The sequence below is a fragment of the Petaurus breviceps genome, unplaced genomic scaffold (genome assembly GCF_028583685.1).
Source record: "Petaurus breviceps papuanus isolate PSGF00001 unplaced genomic scaffold, PetGlider_PUasm1.0 90769, whole genome shotgun sequence".
NCBI classification, from domain to species: domain Eukaryota; kingdom Metazoa; phylum Chordata; class Mammalia; order Diprotodontia; family Petauridae; genus Petaurus; species Petaurus breviceps.
Genome location: NW_027187341.1, coordinates 40,339 through 60,262, shown reverse-complemented (window position 1 = coordinate 60,262; position 19,924 = coordinate 40,339). Strand labels below are relative to the sequence as shown.

The 19,924-nt window shown below is 33.8% G+C and overlaps 1 long non-coding RNA gene across 1 annotated transcript; it reads left to right on the top strand.

Moving 5' to 3' along the window:
- The first annotated feature begins 131 nt into the window (after positions 1–131).
- Positions 132–19,366, top strand: LOC138146726 (uncharacterized). The gene is made up of 4 exons (XR_011164563.1): positions 132–390; positions 2,179–2,385; positions 16,465–16,533; positions 18,784–19,366. It is a non-coding gene; the product is annotated as an uncharacterized lncRNA (long non-coding RNA).
- Positions 19,367–19,924: the final 558 nt, after the last annotated feature.

Below are 19,924 nucleotides of genomic sequence, written 5' to 3'. Positions count from 1 at the left end.
CATCACTACTATGTCTGTCTCCCTAAGAGATGAAAGAAAAGTGAAAGGATCTATTTGTGTTCTTAAAATTTTAACTCAACAGTTCACATTTCAAGCTATATTCTAATTCATGCTCACTCAACCTGATCCAGACAAAGGGAAGAATTAATCTTGTGTTAGTTATACTTTAAATCTTCTCTACTTGATTTCTGAAATGTGCTCAAGAGGCAACTTTTGAGTTGCTTTTAGACAAATATAAGATTTGTTTTTGAGGCTTAAAATATTGAGATCCCAACTTTTTCTGTATTTGATCTTTTCTAGGAGATAAACATAATAATTTTATAAATCTGCAATCTCTACGTGACCTTGGACAAGTAACATTTCTTTGGAAATTGGATCTTCAGAGACAAGGTAAAAATGATTTGCTTAATGATACACTGTATGTGGGATGGGAAGCAAGGTTTCCTGATTTGTAGGCCAGAGGATTTTCTATTGGAGATATTTCCCTGGATATTTTTGAAAAGAATGATTAATGAGATAATTTTAAATTGTCCTCTACTTGCCACAAGGAAAATTTATGGAGAAGGAAAAGAAGGCATAAATTTATACTTTCGCCAACAGAGACTTAAAAACATATAGGCCATATAAATATTTCTTTAAAATTCTAAGACGGAAAACATAATTGTTGTTAATCTAAGTATACTGTCATATTACCAATGACAACCCTATGCTCTGATGTCATCAAAGATAAACTAAGAAAATGTATTTATGTGTGAATTTATGTTGGTTACACAGTGAAATTAAAAGATAATAGGTAGTTGTATTTCTGCACTGACATCTGTGGGAAATTATAAAAGCCTCCTGTGAAGTGGACATACACCTTTATAGAAGATTCATAGGAAGGCATGGATAAGAAAAATATAGAGAACGTATAAATGTGTTTCTATTTGCACAAGGGGTGGTGTATCAGCAATGCAATATTCACAATGCCTACAGAAATTACAGATATGCTGTTGTAATTATTAATCACAAAATATATCAGGCTTTCTATATGGGGGTATAAGCTAGAACATTTATTAAAATACCAAAAGACTGAGTCCCAAAACCAGAAAGTCAAAGCCATCAGAGTACTTATGAAATTGGCACAGGTAGATAAAGTAGAAAGCACCCACATTCTCAAGCCTTTAAAACAGAACAGGCTACCTCAGGCAAAGGTCCTCCTCTCCCCACTCATAGCAACCACCCAGTGTCCAGGAAGCATGCTCCCAGCAGCTCCGGCCCCTGGCAGTCCTCAGCAGGAGTCCTTAGCAGAAATTCTGGCTGACTCAAAAAGGGGTTCGCGCTTCTGCTGCTGCTGCCTCTGCTGCTGCTGCCACTGTTGCCACCACTGCTAGCCACTGCAGTAAGCAGGAACTCTAGCTTGGCTTCTGCTTCCTCTTGTTCCGCCCCTTCCTGCTATGTCAGCAAGTCCAATGGGGCATGGAAGATATTTAAATCCCATAACCCTTACAGTTGGGAATAGACATCGATGTGATATGGCCTCTACCATTGTGTGACAATATTAGGCCTTTTACAAGCTCTGTGATCTCAGTTTTGTTTTTATGAAAAATGAGGGAATGCTTACTATGGCTCCTTAGTTTTCTGAAACTTGCCTTAGGATAAGGTAGACCTGGATTCCTTTTCCATTTCAGATACTTATTTGCTGAAATTATCTGTGCTTCAGTTTCCTCAGTTGTAAAATAACGAGATTGGACCCAATGACCTCTAAGGCCTCTTCCAGCTCTGACTTGAAATGTCCTATGAAATATGATCCTATGACTCGTATTTTTGTTCACATACTATGGCATTTGTTGGCCATAGAGAATGAATGGCTGTATAGGCCAGGTAAAAAGTACTGAAAAATTCATGTAAAAATGTCTTCTTGTTGAATGTCCAGGGCAGATTTGTAATCTATTTCTTTCAGATAAAATTGGTTTTGAAAAGAGATTAAAACTAAATACCTCTTCTCAATAAAATTTTAGAGGAGATTAGAAGTCACAAAAATACATTTTTAACTTTTTATCCCTCCTGTGTTTCTCACATAATTCTTACTATAATAATTATTTTTGAATTGTGTTAAGGGAAAAGAAGCAATATGATACAGCTGAAAATTGTTAATAACATGAGTTTTTCATTATGCTTCTTATCACATTAACACAGGGATGGCAGTTCTGTTTTTGGCAGCTGACTGGCTACAATCTTGCAAGTTCCAGGGAATCATGAATATATAAATGTTGGTGAATAAGTACTTGTTGACATTCTACCATCGCTCATGGGCTGAATTATTGCTGGAAGTTGGATTTTCTTAAAGAACATGATATTACCAGCTATGGAAAATACCACGAGAGAAATTTGGGATCCTTCCAGGTACTTATTAGATCATAAAACATGTGTTTCTCTTAGTTTGCCATAAGACTAGTGCTAAGGGATACTTGGCTACAGGCAACTACTTTTACCTTGATAGGCAGGAGAGAGGTATAAATGTACATGCTATGTGCTATATCTTTTATCTATGCAGGCTTACTCCTTTCTGGCTGTTTAGCAGCTGCAGATGTAGCAGTTTCACAGATTGTCTCCTATTGATTCCCTGAAGCTGACAGTTTTGCAAATATTTTGCATAGGCAGTGAGCCATCCTGCAGTTTTGCCTATATAGTGTTGTATTATATCCTGCTTTCCTTTTGAATAACTAGAACATCCTTTTAATTCTGTCATGTACTCACAGCAACACACATATTATGTTGTACTATGACCCTTTGCAGCCAGGCCAGGCTGGGATTCATTTATTTATTTAAACTATTCTGGACCACGAGAGTCTAAAGATCATCTCAGCCAGTGAACGCTTAATCCTTTTCCCAAGCAGACAGAAGGCAGCCAGCAACAATATTGTTTGGAATATAAACTCAATTGTAAAACCTTAAAGAGCAGTATGGGAAATAATTATGCACAAAATCTCTTCATAAAAAAGTGAGAAGTAGAGATGAGGAAAAAAAAAAGCACACACGTTTTGTGAAACCTTGAGTAGAGATCCCATTTAGCCAGATCATCCCAAGAACATGTAAGGATGAAGCTGTTAAGAGGAAAGCAAAAAAGGTAAATCAAAAGCATAATGTTGGTCAGGAATTTTAAAACAAATTCTTTTCCTCATTAATGAAAGTAGAGGTACTGAAGAAATCACAGGTCCACACACCCTCACCTAAAACATTTAAAGCTTGCAAAATATTTTATATATATTATTTCATTTACATTTTCATATTTTCTAATTTTCTAATTAAATCTCATAATTCTTATTGAATTTATGTTTCCAAGTAATTTTTTCCTTTGTGAACTATTTTGATCATAAGTGAAGGAAACATAATGTAAAATTATTTGCCTTTTCAAGTAAAGAAGTAAAGGAATTATGGAATCATTCTATATGTGGCACTCAACATTAATTTTTTATAATTGTTACTATTAATATTTTTTTTTGTAATTTAAGCCTTTTTAATTATATTTTTCATTAGTTTCTCTCTTTTCTGTATACATATATATCAGTTTATAATATCTTATATTTTAATGTAATGGAACTTTTTATTTTGTTTTTTTTCTGTTTGTAATTTTAAATTTAAATACAAAACAAGAAAAGAAAAAAAGAACATTTCCATGTATACAGAAGAACATAAGAGAGAATTCAATATAAAGCAAAAAATTTCCATGTTAAGAAAAACCTATATAATATATACACATTATTTTCAAAGCTATCCTTTGCTTCCTCCTAGGTTTTCTTTTATTCTCTGCTGTTCACTTTTTACCTTTTTTCCCCTCCTTCTGTCTCTCCCCCCATCCCCACACTTCTAGAGAAGGCTACAATTAAACATGGATACGCACACACACACAGATATTTATAAAATACACATATATAGTCACACTTGTATGTAAGACCACTATGCATATTTCTACTTGCCATCTTTTTCTTTGAAGGTAGATAGGATCTTCCCGAACTCAGTTTATTAGATCATAATTCAATAATAAAATTTAAAAAATAATTTCAATAATTAAAAACACCATAAAGAACATATTACCAATTTAGAATAATGGGGAAAGAAATATAAATCGATTAAACATTTATTAATCATATATTTATGCTGAGAACCATATTAGAAACTGTAGGAAAGAGAAAATTTCAGCGTGTTTTCTAACAAGTCATCTAATTTTTAAATAATATTTTATTTTTTCCATTTATATGTGGAGATGACTTTTAACTTTGATTTTTTACAAAATTTTGAGTTCAAAAGTTTTCTTCTCTCCCACTTCTTCCCTCTTCTTAAAATGACAGACAATTTGATAGAGGTTATATATGTGCAGTCATGTAAAACATATTTCTATATTAGTCATGTTGTAAAAGAAGAAACCGGCCAAAAGGAAAAAAAATGATAAAATAAAGTATGCTTGGATCTAAATTCAGAATGCATCAGTTTTTTCTCTGTATGTGGATAGCATTTTCCATCATGAATCCTTTGGCATTGTTTTGTATCATTGTATTGCTGAGAAGAGCCAAGTGATTCATAATTAATAGTCATTCAGTGCTGCTGTTATGGTGTACAATGTTCTGGTTCTGCTCATTTTGCTTATCATTTCTTTTTTTTTTTTAAGCAATTGGGGTTAAGTAACTTGCTCAAGGTTACACGGCCAGTTATTTCTGGGTGTGGTGCTAAGTATCTGAGCCCAGATTTGATCCCCAGATCATCCCGACACTGGAGCTGGTGATCTTACTCGCTGAGCCACCTGGCCGCCCCATGTTTATCATTTCTTATTGCACAATAATTATTCCATTATATTCATATACCATGACTTGTTCAGCTATTCCCTAATTGATGAGCATCCCCTCAATTTCCAGCTATTTTTGCCACCAAAAAAGAGCTGTTATATTTTTGTGCGTATAGGTCCTTTCCCTTTTTGTATGATCTCTTTGTGATACAGATATAGTGGGGTATTGCTTGGACCAAAACATACACACAGTTTGGTTACCCTTTGGGTATAGTTCCAAATTGCTCTTTAGAATGGTTAGATCAGTTTACAACTCTACCAACATTGCTTTAGTATCTCAATTTTCCCATATCCTCTTCAAAATTTATCATTTTTTTTTGTCATTTAGCTAGTCTTATTGATGTGAAGTGGTATTTCAGAGTTATTTTTATGTGCATTCCTCTAATAAAAAGTTATTTAGGGAATTTTTTCCTATGAGTATAGATAGATTTAATTTCTTCATCTGAAAACTTCCTGTTCCTACCATTTGACCATTTATCAATTAGAGAATGGCTTATATTCTTGTAAATCTGACTCAGTTCTCCATATATTTGATTTTGTTTCTGCAAAAACTTTTCATTTTTATGTAATCAAAATTCGTTTGTCCTTAAGAAAATCCTTTCTCTCCCCTATTTGGTTATGAACTCTTCCTTTCTCCATAGCTGTCTCATTTGTCCATATAAGTCAGTGGAACAGAGGTTAGCTATTTTTTCAGGTAGAAGAAACCCGAACCTGCTCATGAGCAGTACATAGCCAAAAGAATCTATGGTCCACTCCCCTAGGACTATCTCCTATCATTCAGTTCCGATACACTTTCCATCATGAATCCTTTGCATTGTTTGGGATCATTGTTTTGCTGAGAAGAGCCAAGTCATTCATAGTCAATTGTCACACAATGTTGCTGTTACTGTGTACAGTGTTCTGCTTCTGCTCATTTCACTTTTTGTCAGTTCATATAAGTCTTTCCAAGTTTTTCTGAAATCTGAATGCTTATCATTTCTTATTGCCTTTATCATGGATACATGATATAAAAATTTATTTCCCATCTTTCTGCTTTCCTTCAAATCTTGGTTGTATTTGTTTTATTTGTGTAAAAAACTTTTAAATTTAACATGATCTAAATTACCTATTTTATATTTTGAAGTGCTCTCTATCCTTTGTTTGTTCATAAATTCTTCCCTTCTCCATAAATCTGACAGGTAAACTATTTCTTTCTCTCCTGATTTGCTTATGGTATCACCCTTTATATAAATTTATATTGTCATCTTAATAAAAGTAAAGTTTGTTACTTTCCTTACCATAAGAAATCCTTCTAAAGCAAATGTGAGTTGTCTTCTTCACTGATCTCCCTCCATTAAACTGCTATTCATTTGTCCTGGTTCATGTGATTTGTACTTGAATTTGTTCCCTATATTAAGAAGTACACGTGACAGCTTGCTTTGAATGAACAGAACTAGCTACTGACTATTAATTCTTCCTTATAATTTATTTTGGTAAATTGAAAATGACAAATTACCTTAGAACAAATCAGGTTTGTATGTATTCTATATAACTCTCTTCAAAAAAAGAAAACTTAATTTTAATAATGCAAGCGGATACCTGAAAGTTTAATAGCATGTCTGATTTGACACATTCAAAATTTCATTAAGCAATGGAGTGAACTATCCAAAGCAGGTGCTGAGTTTGATATCCTCAGCTTCCCATAGCATTTACCTGTGGGGCTATAAAATATAGCTTTTTAATTTAGGAAATCAGAAATTCCACACCAAGTCCAGTAATTCAGATTACTGGATGTTCTAAGGTGATTTTTTTTCAGGTGTAGTGTATGGTAAAATATATCTATGCTATTCTTTGTGTTATAATTTTCTTTAGCAAAAACAATTTCTTACTGTGAAGATGAAGTTTCACATTAGTAGAAAATTATGATTTCCTCTAGAATGATAAAACTTATCTCCCAAACATACAGGCATAATATTCTCATGAAGTGCCAAATGGGATGATTAACAAGCTAAACACAAGCTTGTGTACTTTGCTTTATCGTCTTTAGATGGGAAGACACTAATACTAATACTACTTAAGCTAAAAGGGACCCATTTATTTTGATATTCCTGAAATCACACTTAGATGGGATTTTTTTTTCCTTCTGCTACTTTCCATTATCATAATCTCAGGCATATTCCTATGCCTTTCTCCAAGTCAAGTGGCAGAGATATTTTTCTTATAAGAAATACCAAGGATAGTATTACAGTAAGCAAAAATTAAAGGAACTCAACTTTCCACTTGTTTCTAGAGGAAAAAAATACAATTTGTGAATCTGCCACAGTGACTAGTTCTGTGTAATGGTAGAATTGTGCTGCCTTGAAATATGATATTTCTTGTTTGTTATAACCATCTTTCAGTACTTATGGAGGGTTTTTGAATGATCTTTCCCTTCAGTGAAAAAGTTAGTGGAATTGGTTTTTATTTTATTTATTTCTTTTTGAAGTCAGAGAGTGGAGAGCCAACAAGTAGATGAAAGAGCTGGTTCTTATGCTTTTTTGTGTGTCTTACATCTATTCACTCCTCTTTTCCTCTATTCTAGGAAGAAGATATTTTTCTTCTTTTGTCTAATACTGGAACCTATGTCCTGATTCCCATCCTTTTTCATCTTCTCCACTATCTTATAAGAACAAATTATCCCATATATCTCTAGGAACATCAATCTAACTCTTTTCCTGGGTCTTTTCTTTCTACTTGTCATGAAAATTTAGGGCAGAGCAAGGTGAATGATGTGAAATACAAGGATGTGTTAGAATTGTTTGTTGATACTTTTAGTTAAGCACAACGTAGGATGGTACAGCAATTTAGTGAAGGAAAGACTCCCATGTGTCCCCATTTGCCCCTAATGTCCCATGGCACAAAAAAGGAATCAGGAAAACTTGTTTGGGATGAAGAAGATAGAATTATAACAATGTCATATCAACAAACTTGCTAGGTACTTAATGGCAGCAAGTTCTAACTAGAACTGGCTGCAATTTAAGTCTTAATAAGTGTATCAGAGTTGAATGATAGGAAATAGTCCTAGGGGAGTGGACCATAGATTCTTTTGGCTATGTACTGCTTATGAGCAGGTTTGGATTTCTTCTATCTGAAAAAAATAGGTTGCCTCTGGTTCCATTGACTTATGTGGATAAATGAGACGACTATGGAGAAAGGAAGAGCTCATGATCAAATAGGGGATAGAAAGGATTTCTTAAGGACAAACAAATTTTGATTACATAAAAATGAAAAGTTTTTGCAGAAACAAAATCACTATATTCAAAATTAGAAGGGAACCTGCTAACTGGGATTTAGGAGGTAGGAAGCTCATATTTCTTTCATATATCTAAGCTATATAAGGGGGAAACACACATATACATATAATATACACATATAAATATATGTAAGTATATATGAGAAAAATGCTCAAGTATATAAAAATCAAAATGTTTATTACATAGATAGATGGTCAAAGTATTTTAATAGTGGATTCTTATAGGAACTATTTCAAACTATAAACTGTCAAAAATGAGTCAAATCACTATTAAATGGTGAAATGCAGATTGCAATAACTATGAAGCTCTACTTCAAACTCTTCATGAAGAACATTATTTTTGGAGGGGATTGGGAAAGACAGGCACGTTAATACTATTGGTGGAGCTATGAATTTGTCTATCCCTTCTGGAAAGTAATTTTGATTACCACACACTAAACTGCATGCCCTTTTACACAGTGATATCACTACTAGGTATACAGAACAAATAGATCCAAGAATGAGGAAAAAGGTCCATATCTATACAGATATTTATAATAATTCTTTTAGTTTTATGCATGTTGAGAAATGCTGCTTTTACAAATAAGATTCATACAGTATTGCTTTTGTATATTTAAAGGAAGCTAATTCATCTCAATTGCATGATTTAATCTTTTAAGGAATGAACTGCAAACTAAGAGACTCTCCTTAATTGTGCAATAGCTCATTGGAATTATGGTTTATTTTTAGAATATTTTATATTAAAATGGGAACACTGAAGTATTTTGTAAGAAATATTTGTAGTTTCGTGGTCCATCCTATTTTCTTATTTTTATTGGTAATATTGAAATGCCCATTTTATTTAAGGTTTTTTAGGTTCAAAATAAAGACTAGGCAAATAACAATAAAATCAAGCTGGTTTAATTACCATAATGATATCCTCATTAAGGATTTCAACTGAGTCAGAAGGTGGAGGCACATCATTGTCCTCTTTGGCTAAGCTGTATCTGATATCATCGGTAGACCAAAAGAGTTGCATCCCATGAGACATGACCAAGAGATCAGTGTTGTGCTGTGCAAGATTGGAAGGAAATGGTCAGCACGAACAGGTTTAAGATATCAGAGACACTGAAGTATTGATGGCAAGAGCTACCCCTTTTTTTACATATCTTGGTCACACTTCATCATATGTGCTCTAACCATATGTTTCCCCAGTAGGAGTGCCTCTCTATGACCTTTCTGTGTGTCTACTCTTTTCACTGATGTTGAGTGTATTTGTGAGAGGGCACACCTCTTTGGGAAAATATTTTATCACTATTTTGAAAAATGATTTTTATTTGAGCAGATTATATCCTCTGACTGACTATTAAAGGTAAACACATTGGTAGGGACTCATATATTCTAGTTATAGGAATAAGGATGCAGAGATCGACCTGAACATGGGATAGCCATCCTCTGAGGTACCCATCATATAAGTTAGGAAATGTCTTTTATTATTAAGCTTCAATTTATTCAAAATTAAAGATATCATTTTCCCTCTAAAATCACCCCCACTTTTCAAAAATGTACTACTTCTTTTAGTTTCCCAGTCTAGAAATCTTAGCAGTATCTTTCCTCTCACTGCATTCTCCACATTGTTGGTAATTAAGAATTTTCATATCTACCACCAAAATATCTCTTACAGTTTCTCATAACTTGCCATGCCCTATTCCTTTAATTAAATTTTAAATTCTTTGAGATGGTATTATTCTGTCATTCTGGATACTGTTTTGGATACTGCTTGTTCAGATGGTCTGTAGTATACAATTTGCCTTCTGATTTTACTTTCATGGATGGCTCCCCAAATGTTTTCCATGATTTTTTTTTCTCTTTCTTATCTTGGGTTTGCCATGAGAATACTCTCTTAATTTTCAATGCAATTTCATGCTCACTAAATATTTTGTCCACCTTTTCCTGGGAATTTTCTGGATTGTCAATTACCTTTTTAGTTTTTCTCAATTATTGGCTAAGAATTCATTGCTTATTTTAATCTGTAGAACAGAAATACATAATCCATTTCAGATCTCATATCTTTAGTTCATTATTCTCCTTCAATAGAGGTATCAAATATCTATTAAATACAGAGTTGACCTTAGGAGGAAGTCCTAGGTTCATAGAGTATTTCATCCTAGAGTATTCATTTAATCTCTTAGTTCCTCAGGCAACTGTCTTTGACTTGGAGTTGCAAAGTAACTTCTCAGTTATATTTGTAGAAGAGGATTCCTTACCAACAATCATCTAGAACAATGACGTGAAAGGTCATCCTCCATTTCAAAATTTTAAAATCTGCCTTTGACTTCTGTATCCTCTATTTTAAAATTATCAAAACCAATATAAATATTTTTGTACATATAAGAACTTTTATTTCTTTCATATTATTTAAGTATAAATATACTAATGGTACAGCTGTATTAAAGGGAATATGTTTAGTAATTTCCTTTGTGCATTATTCCAAATTGTTTTCTAGAATGCTTGCTTCCAATCAAAGATCCACCAAAACAGCATCAATGTGTCTGTCTTTCCATAGCCTCTCCAACATTTATAATTTTTGTCATCTTTTCCAATCTAATGGATATGAGGTAATATTTTAGAATTGTTTTAATTAAATTTCCTTAATCAGTGATTTTATTTATCGATATAACTGAAGATAGTCTAGGAGTCTTCCCTTAAGTACCTGTTCATGTCCTTAGACCATTTATATCCTGGAAAAAAGTGCCTCTTCAATTTTGTGTTTAAATCAGTTTCTTATATATCTTCAAAAGGAGGCATGTACAGAGAAAAAAGCTCTAAGCACCCCCCCCACCCTAAGTTGTTTCCCTTTTAATCATAGCTTCATTGGATTTGTGTATGTATATGTGTGTGTAGAAACTTTTAAATTATAAATAATCAAATTTACCCATTTTATCTTCTGTAATCTTCTCTATCCCTTGTTCAGTCATGAACTTTGCTTCTATTGATAGACCTAATAGATGATTGTCCTCCATATTTATCTAATTTGATGTGGTCTTTTACATTTAGGCCATTCATCCATTTGGAGCTTATCTTGGTATTTACCTAAATATAATTTCTTCCATTCAATTGCCCAATTTTCCTGACAGTTTTATCAAATGGTGCATCCTCACTCCAGCAGTAAATGATAGAATTTGTTCTGCTTGAGTATACTTGTTACAAAGAATTTTTCTTCTTCCTGTTCTTCTTTTTCTTCTAGTTGCTATTCTTGTTCTTTTTCTCTGTCTCTGTCTCTGATTCTGTCTCTGTCTCTCCCTTCCCAATGAAATGGGAAATGGGAGGGAGGGAAGAGAAATTGTTCTTCATTTAAATTATTTTTAAAAAGTGGGGTACTACAGATATGGACTATTGCACATATTTTCACATAAAGTCACTATAATTGTTCTGTTACGAGAGACTTCTTACAGAGTACAGATAATTTGCAAATATTTGTAATGTTGTAAACATCAGCGATCTATAAATATTTAAAATTTTAAAACCAGGCACATCAACAAGACTTTAAAAAGGAGGAGAAAATAGTAATATAAATTCCAAATATGTCCCTGGAGTCTTAATTTTTGCCTAGGACTTAATTACACTTAACAGACTTTTCTAAGTTCCTTATGGAGAGTTCTCTGCCATGTCCCATATGCATACCATGGTTATTGTCACATATCCATTTTTCCTCATGCTATATTTCTATCCTCCTCCCCTTTTACTCTAAAAATCTCCTTATTTATAAAGGCTTAACTCAAATCATATCCCCTTCATAAAGGTTTTCTCTAATTATTCTAGACAAAAACAATCTCATCTTTCTTTGAAAGCATTGTCCATATATACTTTTTTAAAATTATTTCACAGTTGAATATATTATTAATATTTTCTGTGTGTAATTAGGCTATGAACTTGAGACTGGGACTTGAACCAACCCCTGCTTCAGACTCATACTGACTGTGGGATCCTGAGCAAATCCCTTAAATTCTAGTCCTCCCAGCAACTTTCTAAGACTTTAATTGTTAATTTGCCTTAATGAAGAGAATTTCTTCAATGGGAGTTCCCTGCACCAATTATATTGAAGGCATAAACAAAACCAATTTGTTACTGCTTTCAAAACATATACATTATACCTCTTTTCCATACATTAACATTATTTATGGATGTTACTTCCCCTTCACTCTTGGAGGTTCAATATAATTTATTCCTATCAGACTATCTGTGTTCCTGTTTTGGGGTTTTCTTGGCAAAGATATTGGAGTGGTTTGCCATTTCCTTCTCCATCTCATTTTACAGATGAGGAAACTGAGGCAGTGTTAAGTAACTTGCCCAAGGTCACACAGCTAGTAAGTGTCTGAGGTGACATTTGAACTCAGGTTCTCCTGACTACAGACCTAGCACTTTATTTACTTGGGCCACCTAGCTCACCCTTAGGAATAAACCTACATCATCCACTATTCCCAGAGAGTCTTCCAGCCAAGTACTAACCAGGCCCAACTCTGCTTAGCTTTTGAGATCAGATGAGACTGGATGCTTTCCGGGTGGTATGGCCAAAGCTGTCCTAGTATTATGACCCTATTAAGCTTTTAAAGATCTGTATTACTAGTCAATACCACAATAGATGGCAGCTAGGTGATACAGTTGATAGAGTGCCCAGTCTAAATTCAGGAAGACTCATCTTCATGAGTTCAAATCTGGCCTCAGATTCTAACCAGCTATGTGACCCTGGGCAAGTCACTTAACTCTCTCTCAATTTCCTCATCTGTAAATGAGCAGGAGAAGGAAATGTCAAACCATTCCAGTATCTTTGCCAAGAAAGCCCCAAATAGGGTCACAAAAAGTTGGACATAACTGAAATGATTGAACAGCATTATTTTGAAAAGAGATCCCTCGGTTTTACCAGATTGTCAGGGGCTCATTTTACACACGCGCGCACACACACACACACACACACACACACACATACACATACACACAGTTTAAAATCTCTGCTTTAGATGGATGACATCAAATTACATGGCTGTATTAAAAACACATTTAAACTCCCCTTGGAAGGCAAATACATGTTTTAAATTTATTGGACAGCGAAGCCTTATCCAATTGGAACCACATAGCTCAGATTGTTGTTGTTGTTGAGTCCTTTAACTCGTCTCACTCTTTGTGAACCCATTTTTATTTATTTATTTTTGGGGCAAAGATATGTGAGTGGTTTGTCATTTCCTTTTCTAGATCATTTTACAAATGAAAAACTGAGTTTAACAGGGTTAAGTGACTTGCCCAAAGTCACAGAGCTAGTATATGTCAAGGAGTAGATTTGAACTCAGGTCTTCCTGACTCCAAGCTTGGAACTCTATCTACTGCTCCACCTAGCTGCACCTGGAATGAGTTGGTGTCAGAAAGACCTGAGTTCAAATATGACCTCAGACACTTAATAGTTGTGTGACCCTTGGCAAGTCATTTAACCCTGTTTGCCTCAGTTCCTCATCTCTAAAATGAGCTGGAGAAGGAAATCACAAATAATTTCAGTATCTTTGTCAACCCCCCCCCAACAACCAAATGGGGTCACAAGGAATTGGACATGACTGACCAACAACAAAACAATGACAGCAGCAGCAGCAACAGCAATATTCTGACTCTTTGGACTTGATTGAATGGCACTTGGATTGCTAGAATTTGGGGTTCATCCTGAGGGTACATCTGAAACGAGAAAGTTCCGGTATTAGTAAAACATGCTGATATACAATAGGGAATGAAAGTCAGACTAGCTTCTAGATTTCTGGTGAGAATGAATTCTAATGGATCTGTACCCAACAGATTCATTCTTCCTATTGAATGGAATAAAACTCCAGTATAGCAATGAGCTAAACTTTCCCATTATCTTCTGTTTATCTTGAGGGCAGTTCAGTCATCTGGGACTGGAGTATCTAGGCTTAGAGTATAGTTTCACAGCTAACTTAAGGGTGATTTGATGCTAAACCTAACTCCTAACAAACCATTGAAAATGGAAGAGCATTGAATTTGGAGTCAAAAATGACCTATGTTCACATCTAAGCTGTTATTATTAGCTACAAAAATTTGATCAAATAATTTAGTTTTTGAGCCTCAATTTGCCCTTCTGTAAAATGGGGAAGTAGTTGGATTAGATTACCTCTAAAATCCCTTAAAGATTGAAGTCTATAATGTTGATCTTATCAGATGTTCTTCACTATGATTGAAAAAAAATATCAATGCTTCATAGATATTTATTAGGTTGATACATAACTTTTGTACTGTTGGAAGTGTTGAATGTGGAAAAAAGATCTGTTCCAAGTTCTGGTATGAATTGTTGATGCAAACAAAAAAGCTATTAGGTGATCATAGTTTATAGTTATTCTTTCATAGGCTGATTATTTCTGGGATTTTGGAACTCTTGGGATGCATTGGGATCTTACATAAGCTCTTCTGTTGTCACCAAAATTCTACATGTGGGATAATAGCTGGCTATCGAAAGCACTGGGGTACTAAAGAATTTTGTTTTCCAAACAGAACAATAACTGTGACTTTAATGACACTTCTAATTATTTTAAAATGGAAATGATACTAATAAAATATAGTTAAGAATTAATTTAAAAAATTGAAAATAAAAACAAAAACAAGTTGATCCAAGTAGTTGGCTGATTGAGGAAATGAACATTGGCATGTGGTATAAAGTAAATTAAAAATGTGAGTCAGCATAAGTAGAATAAAAATCCCAAGGACTATTTTTATTGTTCTAATTAATATTTTATGGTTTACTTTAATTTAATCTTCTTTTAAGTAAAAGTTTCTTCTCTTTCATTTCTAAAAACTGCCTATCAACAGTTTTTCAAGACCATTAGCTCAATTGTTGAGCCGAAGATAAGAGGCAAAAGTTAGTTGGCATGTCAAAAATGAATGAATTAAAATTAAATGTCCTTAGTTATTTTAAATACATTTTCTGCCTAATTTCTCCTTAACAATAAAATATTTCCACTTTTCAATTATGAAAAGAATGATTTGCAGACAATCATGAACAACATTTATTAAATGCTTACTGCATGCAGAACACTCTGTGGAGGTCAAAACACAGCAGAAGAAACTGTTTCTTACCTCTGAAATTTTGAGGTAAAATAGAAAAATAGGAAACACAAGTGAAAATACATAGAAACACAAATGGAAGATACATTTTCAGATGTAGCTCTTTGAAGGAGCTATGGAAAATAAAGGTATTTTCAAGTATTTGAGGGAAATGTCCATGGGGGTATGGAACGCTTATTTGAAGAGGTCCTGTGGCACTATTTTGAAAGGAGTTCGTTTCCTGTGTGGTAGCAAGCAAGGTGTGAGAAGGCCAATGGGTGTAGGAGATAATAATAATAGTGACATTCATGTAGCACTTTAAGGTTTACAAAATGCTTTGGAAATACCTCATTTGGGCTTTGCAATTTGAGGCTTATAAAGGCCTTTTTAAATAAGTACCATTATTACCCCCATTTTCCAGACAAAGGACCTGAGGCGTAGTGAACACTATGGTCATATAACTAGTAAGTCCAGGAGACAGATATGAATCTAAGTGCTTCCTATCTCTAGGTACAACCTTCTTTCCACTGTTCTATACTGGATAAAAGAGAAAATATCCACCAATTGATCCTGAAGTCAAAAGACTTGAGTTCAAATTCTGATTCCAGTATTGGTTACAATGTGACTATGGGCAAATCACTTCAGATTGCTGTTCCTTAGTTACTTCACCTATAAAATGGGAATAATGATCATAGTCGTCCCTGATGACAGTTGTGATAGTGACATGCATTATCCATAATAGGATAGCACATGCCTTCTGTATTCTTTGTATGTGAATAACAGACTGTACTTAGAGCCAGGAAATCCTAGGTTCAAATGCAATCCTTGCTACTTACTATCTGCACATTCATTTTCAAATCACTTCTTTACTAGGGAATCTCTAGGGCAAATCTACTAAGTCGTTATTGCTTGTTGTGATGTGAGGCCATGTTCCTGCTGGCTCACTTTATTTTCATAGATAGCCTAGCGGACAGAATGCTACACTTGGAGTCAGAAAGGGCTGAATTCAAATGCTGGGTCAGACACTAGTTCTGTGACCCTCAGCAAATCGCTTACTTTCTCTAAACTTTAGTTTCCTCATCTAATATTTGAGACTAACAATTGAGACGAATAATAATAATTAATAATATTATTGTGATGGTCTAATGAAATGATATCTGCAAATTCTTTGCAAGCCTGAAAGCAAGACTGTTAATAATGATGACAACTCACATTTTCTGGTACTTTTAATGTTTGTAAATTTAAATGGCCTCATGACCTAGGTAGAGTAATAATTTTTATCTTACCTCTTTCATAGGGTCATTGAATGGAGGAAAATACATTGCAAACTTCAAAGGGCCAGAAAACCATGACCCATTTTTGTTAAGTAAGTACAGATAATATTTCACCTTCTTGAGATATATTTACAACATTAACATGCACCGTCTACTCCTTACTTTTAGGATCTCTGAATGTAAGAAAATGAATTAGTGAGCTGTATAATTTATAATGTGTTGAAGCCAGGGTGAGCAGTTGGTAAGGGAAAGAAATAGTTCCATTCTGTTTGGCACTGGGAGATAACATGTGTAGTATTAGGTAACATTCTGTGTACCATATAGAAAGGCTGCTATTAATATAGTTCCTCATGGATAAGTACATATATATATGTATATATATGAATGTGCACACCCATGTATGTTTACGTATGTGTCTATATATGGCTATACCTGCATCAATCAATTGCTTAATCATTTATCATTTCTTAAACACCTACTATTTGTTCTAGAAACAACATATAGGCATTCAAAGAAAAATGGGATAATCCTTCCCATCAAAAAACTTATATTATTGAAAGAAATTATATATATATATATATGTATATGTATAATCCATACAAAGTTAATGAACACAAAATATTTGGTGATGGCAGTAGCAGCTTGGTGAGATCAGAACAGTCAATATGTAGGAGATGACATTTTAGCTTAGCTTTGAAGGAAGCTGGAGATCTAAGAGGGAGAGGTAAAGAGGGAGAGACTCCAGGCAAAGGAAAGTTGATGAAAAGGAAGAATTCTTATAGAAAAGATACAGAGAAGGGAGATGGAATGTCATGTCTGAGGAGCAGCAAGAAGGCCAGTTTGGACAGAAAATGAAGTGTGGGATCTGTGAAAGAAAGGGATTTGTAAAAAGACTGGATTGATAGACTGGGGCAAGATTGTGAAGAGCTTTAAGTAACAAGGGAATATGCATTTGATCCTCAAGGCAATAGTGAGCCATTGGAACTTATTTAGTAGGGTAGTGACATGGTCAGATATGTGCTTTAGGAATATCATTTTGAGTGAGTGTGAGTAATGGAGGATGACTCTGAGGTCAGGAACCTGGATTCCTTGAAGGATGATAATACACTTGACAATTTTGTAAGAACATCTGGACTTCAGCAAAATATCTGACAAAGTCATTTAGGATATTTTTTTGGACACAATAGATATAGAGTGCCTGTTAACATACTTTTCAGGATCTGGAAATGTTGAATGCCTGAATCTAAAGAAACATTAACAAAATTAAAGTAAAACCAGGAATTTTACATAGAGTGTATCATAATCAATAATCAATATCAATAATCAATTTTATTGTCAATATTTTTATAAATGATTGGATGAAGGCATAGATTATATGTACACAAAATTTGTGAATGACATGAATCTTAATGAAATAACACAGACGTCTGAGTAAAGAATTTGTATACAAATACATCTTTACAGATAACAATAAGCCAGATATATAATGGAATTTAATAGGTATAAGTATAAAGTCTTCCATTCAAACACTTCACTATATGATTAGAGATTGAGGGACAGTGAACCACAGACTCACAGAAGATAGGCCTAAATCATAGAATCACTGATTGTTAGAATTGAAAGGGACCTCGAAGGACATTAAATCCTGAAAAGGAATCCTTTGAACAAGTGATTATCCAGCCTTTAATCAACCACCCTTAGTGAGGAGGAAATCATTGACTTCCTAGGCAATCTACCTTTGAATGGGTTTAATTGTTAGGAAGGTTTTCCTTCCATCAAGCCAAAACCTACCTCTCTGTAAATGCCAGACAGTGCTTCTGGCTCTAGCTTTTGAAGTCAAGAAGGATGATTATAATTTCTTTCTTAAAGGTCAAACATTCAAGTAATTAAGGAAGGACTACTATGCCAAAATGTCTCTGTCTTCAGCTTAAACATATTTGCTACTTAATCTGATGGCATTCTCTCCTGTGTTTTCACCATTCTGGAAACCCTCCCCTGCTTGCATTCGTTAATGTCCCTGTTAAAATGTACCCTTCCAGAACTGACTGTAATAATTCATATGTGGTATGACAAGATCATGGTATGGTGAGATTACCATTTTCCTTATTCTGAACAATGGGACTCTCAATGCAAATTAAAATAACATTATTTTATTTGGCTGTTTTGTGACACTTTTGAATTTTAAAGTCCACTGACAATCTCTGGGTATTTTTCACAAGAACTTCTGTCTAGTCACATCTTATATTTGTGAAGTTGACTTGATACTCCCAAGTATTGGATTTTATATTTATTTTGGTTTAATGTCTTCTTCTAAGACTGTTCAATTTTTTTTATCTCTCTAGATCCTGAAACTGATGTGAGATGAGCTATCATTTGAAGCTTAATGTTAATTGCAGACTTAATAAGCATGCCACCTATATAATCTATATATTTATATAAGTTATCTATAAAAATTATAAACAACTAATGCCTAGAGTAGATCCTGCTGGCACTCCACTAATGACTTCCCTCTGACAGTATATCAAGGACTACTCTTTGCAACTTGTCATCCAGTTATTTCTACATCAATCAATCAATCAATCAACAAATCAAGTCAACAAATATTTAAGTGCTTTCTATGTGCCAGGTACAATGGTACATTGTGCAATGGGATGCACATACAAAGAATGAAACAATCCCTATTCATGATAAACTTATGTTTGAATGGAACTATATAGTATAGATATAAAGCAAATATATACAAAGTAGTTTTGGAGGAAATATACCATAATTTGGAAGTTCAGGTAAAGGTTCATACATAAGACATTATTTATGCTGTATCTTTTAAAAATAATTTATGGAATAAAACAAGCATTCATTTGTATAACATAGTATAATAAAAATGATGATTATACATGAAACTGCAAATCTATTATATACAACTTGCTATTCCTTTTAAAAGTAAAATAAAGTTATCATGTAAATTTTTTCTCTTTTTCTTCCCTCCCCACTCCACAGCCCTATAGATGACTACCATTAGACACAAATATGTGTGTTATATGTACATATATGTATATGTGTATTTATAATCATTCTATACCTACTTTTTTATCACTTCTTTCTCTGAATGCAAATAATGTCTTCCTTCATAGGTTCTTTGTAGTTAATTTGAGTATTTATCATAGTCAAAATGACTTATTTGCTCAGTTGTTTTTAAAACAATATTGCTCTTATTGTCTGAAACATTCTCCCAGCTCTGCTCATTTCACTCTTCATTATTTCATGCAAGTCTGTCCATGCTTTTCTAAGATCATGAAGCTTATCATTCTTATAGTACAGCAGTATTCCATCACAATCATAGAGTATAACTTATTCAGTTATTCCTTAATTGATGGGCATTCCTACAATTTCTAGTTCCTTAATGCCACAAAGAGAGCTACTATAAATACTTTAGAACATATAGATTCTTTTTCTTTCTTTTACTATATAGATATAGTAATGGTA